The sequence below is a fragment of the Phacochoerus africanus genome, chromosome 3 (assembly GCF_016906955.1).
Source record: "Phacochoerus africanus isolate WHEZ1 chromosome 3, ROS_Pafr_v1, whole genome shotgun sequence".
Taxonomy (NCBI): domain Eukaryota; kingdom Metazoa; phylum Chordata; class Mammalia; order Artiodactyla; family Suidae; genus Phacochoerus; species Phacochoerus africanus.
The window spans coordinates 157889815-157895814 of record NC_062546.1 but is presented as its reverse complement, the minus strand read 5'-3'; the positions used below and the strand labels follow the sequence as shown (position 1 = coordinate 157895814).

The 6000-nt window shown below is 33.5% G+C and overlaps 1 protein-coding gene across 4 annotated transcripts in view; it reads left to right on the top strand.

Annotated features, from left to right (window-relative positions):
• Nucleotides 1-2761: 2761 nt before the first annotated feature.
• TFPI (tissue factor pathway inhibitor) overlaps nt 2762-6000 on the top strand; it is a 63168-nt gene continuing 59929 nt past the window's right edge. For all 4 annotated transcript variants that reach the window (XM_047770460.1, XM_047770459.1, XM_047770462.1 and 1 more), the window contains exon 1: nt 2762-3029. The gene's annotated coding sequence lies outside the window, so the exon portion shown is untranslated. The remainder of the gene's footprint in view (nt 3030-6000) is intronic.

The following is a 6000-nucleotide window of genomic DNA, read 5'->3' as shown; positions in this document are numbered from 1 at the left end:
GTAGGAAATGTTTTCTGAGCCATAGGTCAAATATATTTTAAAAAGACTATGTCCTGGATAAGAAATAAATAAGCTCACAGGAAAAGCCTGTATGTTATTTTAATTGTGTGAGATTTGGAAAGGAAAAAATAATGGAGTAGAGTGAGAAATGAAAAGGTGAGTATTTAGTATTAGGCGGGTACCTGGAACATACATATGATAATTGAATACAATGAACTTTAAGATACAATGGCACATGATCAAGTTGTTGGTGAGGATATCTTTTTATGCAAATGATTTAGTTATACACAATGGAAACTAGTTATAAAACCTCAAAAGGGAACACCGCAAGCCTTGGGGAGGAAAAGGCTAAATCTACAGAGCCCTTGAGGGACAATGTCAGGCTATCCTACCTTTTTTTTTTCTGGCAGCACCCAAGTCACGCAAAAGTTCCAGGCTAGGGATCAAATCAGCACCACACTTGCAACCTGCACCACAGGAGAACTCCAAGGCTATTATATCTTAACAACAATTTATGTAAAGTTTACATGTTCTCTTCAGGAAAGAATACCCAAGTGTGTATAAGGTACATGGACATAAAATGGTAAAAAACTTCATTAATGTCAAGTGCAATTTAATTATGAAATAAATGACCTTTGGAAAAATAATTTCAGCTCAGCTATGGCTCTTTCAGATAGGGTTCTTCACATATTAAAAAAAAAAAAGACAGAGAGAGAGAGATTTATGGAGTTCTCCTTGTGGCTCAGTGGGTTAAGAACCCAACTAGTATCCATAAGGATATGGATTTGATCCCTGGCCTCACTCAGTGGGTTAAGGATCCAGCATTGCCACAAACTGAGGCCTAGGTCGCAGATGTGACTTGGATACTGCATTGCTGTGGCTGTGGTGTAGGCCTGCAGCTACATCTCCAATTTGACCCTTAGCCTGGGAACTTCCATATGCTGCAGGTGGGGCCCTCAAAAGAGAAAAAAAGAAAAAGAGATTTCTTAAATGACCTTAGTTAGGGGAAAGGCATTTATTACAAGGTATATAGTGAAGGAGGCCTGGGAAACAACTGTCACTGTAGAATTTAGGCATCACATTCATCTCTTCTGTTCTCAGTCTCGCTCTTGCTTTCATTCTTTCCCTATTTATCTCTCAGAAATTACACATCCTCTTTCATTTATTGCCTTCACCATTGACTCTCAACTAGCTTTTTCCATATAATTTTTGCATACACCATGGTTGCCAACACTTCCTGTGTCTCAGCTTTTTATTTAGGAGCCTGGCACTGTACACTTTTTTCCTATAGCTCTTAGTACAAGTTTCCAAAAAGTAAATCCAGTTGGCTAAGCTTATATCTACTTAAGTACAGCCTGTAAGTTGGCCAAAAAAAGAATTGATGTCCACTCCAGTCCAAAAACAGGCAACTTTCTTCAACAGTCTGAGCAAGAAGGGAATATTGAATGTGCTTAAATTGCCACAGGTAATAAGAGGTAATAATTATGTAGCAAAGGTCTATTTGTTAAAAATAAAATTTCATCACACAGCAAAATTTTATTGTGGTATGAAATCCAGAACATGGGTGAATAAGAAGCATAGAAGAGTGTTTAAGTATCTGTGCTCCAAAGTCAGATTATGTACCTTGAATCAGAGCTCCACAAACTATACTCAACCTTCTTAAACCCATGAAATGTTCACGAAGAGAGGGCCTTCTTCATAAGCTAGTTGTGAGAAGTAAATGAGGTAATTTATGGGTCAGATTCCCAGGAATTTTATTTGGTAAATATTAAAAACACACAAGGGGAAATTTATCTCTTAGACAGAAGTCAAAGAAGCAAGAAAAGTTGAAGGCACAAAGACAATCAGAGATGGAAAAAACAAGAAACAAATGACTTGACTTCAGCCTTCATGGCAAAGTAAATTCTGCCATTTTATGAAATCTCTAGTAATCTTAGTCTGATACCATCGTAAATAACTCTATTATGAAAATTCTAAGGGTTAACTTTGGTGATAGTGACCTACAACGGAACAAACTGAGTAATGCCTTTAAATATTTACATATCATGTAAAATAATAATTATGATATAAACAACAGCAATAAACAAACATGATAATTAATATTTATTGATGGTCTGCTCTATGTGGAGACCTGTCTTAAGTGCTTTATATGTTTTATAAATATATGTGTATTAATCCATTTACTACTTATATCAAACCTAGGAAATTCTATAATCATTTTAGGGAAAAAGAAACTGAGGCACAGAGAGTTTAAATAATTGACCAAAGTTGCAAAGATAGCAAGTAGCTGAGGCAGCATTTACAGCCTGACATTCAGCAATAGGCAATTCATTACATTGCCCCTTTAATCAAAGGGATTTTCAACAGCTCTCAGATTTTTTTTCTCGTAAATATACTGACAATGTGGATTAAATAATTTGAAGAAAATAAGAAATAAACTGCAAAAAAGTTCACTTTATTAAGTAACAGTATGATGACAAATATATAACGTTTAAAAAATATATAGCCCTGTGGGGAAAAAAGCGTGTGTGCGTTTTGTTTTTGTTTTTGTTTTTTTTTATTACAAAAACAATCCTGGAAAGTGAAAGAAATAGTTATTCAAAAATAGTAATTCTGAAATCTTAGTGTAAGCTGATTCCTCTGTCTGTTTCCTCCGTAATAGAAAACACTTTTGAAGAGTTTGGCGAAATTAGCCTTAAAAGAGCTGGAGTGACCTAAACAGGAAGCCTGGCTATTCCCAACTGCCAGTGATCTCTTTAACTGCCTCTGAGGCTCTTCTTTGCTCCAATAGAAGGGAGCAACTTTGGGCTGGATAAACGTCAAATTCAAATTCTTACCTCACCCCTTTCACCGCTGGCAGGATCAGATTGCATTTCTTTCATTATTCTCCACTCCCCAGGTTTTTGATCTGTTTAAAAGAAGAAATAGAAAAGATAATTCCTCTCTTTAATGCCTAGAAGAGAAAACAAAATGATCTCAACTCCACTTTGAAAAAATCTTTCCAAGAACTTTCTTCAGAGATTTCACTCGTGAGTACTTGGCAATATACTTTCTAGTCCAAGAGAAATAACCTTTATTTCTTTTTGTTGGGGGAAAAGCAGGGTACTGGGAGGCAGAGACTTTTAAGGGGGGACCGTTGTCTGTAACCCTACAACGAAAATCCAACCTTCTCTGTAAACAAACTCATATTGCAATGCAAAATTAAATTCTCAGCAATTCTGTATTTAGTTCTTAAGCAAATATACATGCAATATATGCTTATATATGCTTATACTTTTAAGATTATGAACATTTTTAAGTTGGTGAGATGTAGCCTTGTTTATAATTGTAAGCTGCAATTATTTACTATCTTTAATTGAAATATTCTGAAGTTTTTTTTAACCTATAAACAGTATTTGGTAACCTATAAAGAAATATAATAAAGAGACTGTCAATTTACGTTTAAAGAAACTTCTTCAATTGCCTTTAATTGGTGATATTAAAATGAGGTATAAACTTAGAATTTTTGCAATCTGAAATAAATTTTTCATATCAGCTTTAACTAATTTAAGGAAATATTTTACAAGTCTCTGAAAATAAAAGTTTATATTTTAAGGTACTTGAGTAAGAATAGATAGGATTGCACTATATATAGTACAAATTTGCAAATTTTAAAGCAATAATTACATACCTATATGATGTACTGTCATGTTCTTTTTGCTTATAAAATGATATTAAACTTAGCCTCTGGTAGTAAAGGAAAGCCCATAATATAGAACAACTACAGAACTATAATGAGACCAAGTTATTTAATTATGGAAAGAGTTCATTTGTATAAGAGTATTATGAAAAAAAAATGAGGGCCAGGAACAGTGCTGTGCAGAAAAGAAGAAAAGATAAGCAACAGTCACACTGTGACTCAGTGCTCTGGAAATTAGTCACAAAATGACTTTGTATAATTGTGATAACATAAACACAAAGGGCAGAACCCAAGCAGGAAACATACAGCCCAGAGAGTCATATTTTATGCGTAAAAGCAGAATATTTACATCAGAGGGGAACAGTTGCATCAATTCAGAAATATTGCAGTTTTTCACCCCAGCAAAATCGTTCATAATACATGTTTAGGATTTTTTTATATTCATCATTCTAGTGCATAACTATTTCAAGATGCATAATCTATATCTTATCTAATCCTTAAACTAAAGGGTAATATTTTTGGAAATGCATTGGAGTATGAATTAGAGTATTATATTAGAGTATTAGCCTATAAGGAGGCTACTGAAATTCCCTTTGATTAAGAGGCAATGTAATGTAATGTACATAATTAGCATTATAGATGAAAGAGTAAAACTTTAAAATATTTACTTTAAACAATTAGAATGGTTTCATTGGGAAGCCTAATTTGTCTTCTTCAGGTGACTCTACAATCTTGTTGGAGAACTTCAAAGACATATATACTACTATTTGGTTCCTTTCTCTACTAGGTATGCTGAATTGGATAAGTTTTGGGTTTTGTTTTTAAAAGTATAGTCAGATATCTTTGAGTGTTTGGTTTACCTCCAATGAGTAGATCAAAACCTCCTTGAGAAACATGGCAAAAAATGGATTTTGCCATCAGCTGGTTTGATTGACTGTCCATAACTCTAGGCTTTATTTGGTTACTGGTTATACAACTATTTTGCCTAGAATATTCTATTATATGTATATATATGTGTATATATATATATATATATATAACTAAATTTAAGACATAATGATAATAATCAATGGAATGTAAAACTGTTTTTAAATTTTATTCATTTATTTATTGGCTGTGCCCATGGCATATGGAAGTTCCTGGACCAGAGATTGAACCCACACCACAGCAGTGACCCAAGCCACTGCAGTGACAGCTCTAGATGCTTAACCCACTGTACCACAGGGAAATTCCAAAAATTGTTTTTTTCATTAAACTGTAATTTTCATAACACTAATTTACTCCTTCCTAAGAATTAATTTTTGGATCTTAGTTACCTACATTATTCAAATTCAAAACATAATTGGACAAATGACAAACCTCTAGAGGAAAAAGGAAGCTCAAAAGGCTTTATTTATTCCTAGAGTACCCAGCAATCTAACCAAATAGTAGATGTGCTATAGATTCTTTAGGAATGGTTGGTTTATTAAATTTGGTGTCACAAACTTGTAATACAGATTTCAACTCTGACATCTCTACTTAATAGAAGGAAAAAAAAAGGAGGAGGCAGGAGAAACAATTTGAAAAGGGAAGGAAAGTACTCCTTTTTGAAATAAGGTTTTCAAAAAATCTCATTTGTTATAAATTCAATGACAAATACTATTGATTATGGGTTAATTATTTCAAGTTTGTTTTTGCTGTGTTGAAATGATCTAAGAATTGTACTATAATCTAACTCGTCGATTCTCAGTAAAGGCTGTCTCTTGTTGCCCTTTTCGTTGGTTACTAAAGACACTTAACTTGGGAATTTATTTTGTAGCTGTCTTTTAAAAACAAATATTTTTAAACACATTACATTTTTATAGAAATATACCAATACTATAATTATTTCTCATTGTTACCATGTGTATTAGGAGATATCAGAATTCAAGATATGGAATGACTATTGAAGTCCTTGTTTCTGGATATTAAATGAATATCAAAATGAATAAAGAATGCAAATTATTCCAGAGAGTTATTTTTATGCTAGACCATATCTTGTGGATTTCTTGAGATGGTCAGTGACTGCTTTCTTGGTGTGATGTATCATTTTCAGGAGCCCAGTCTTCCTATTCTTTTTCCTGTCTTCACTTCTCCAAGTGGCAGGTGCTGTGTAGAATCAGAGCCTGAGATTCAACTAATCAATAGGATGAGGGCAACCTAGTCATTTCCACTTTTCTTCTTTTCAGAACCAATAATAAAAAGCACTGGATAAATGTCAAATGTTCACCTCTCTACATGCCTTCCTTTGGGATTCTATGTTCTTTTTTAGTTGGAACAACCGCTGTTTTTAAATTATTTTA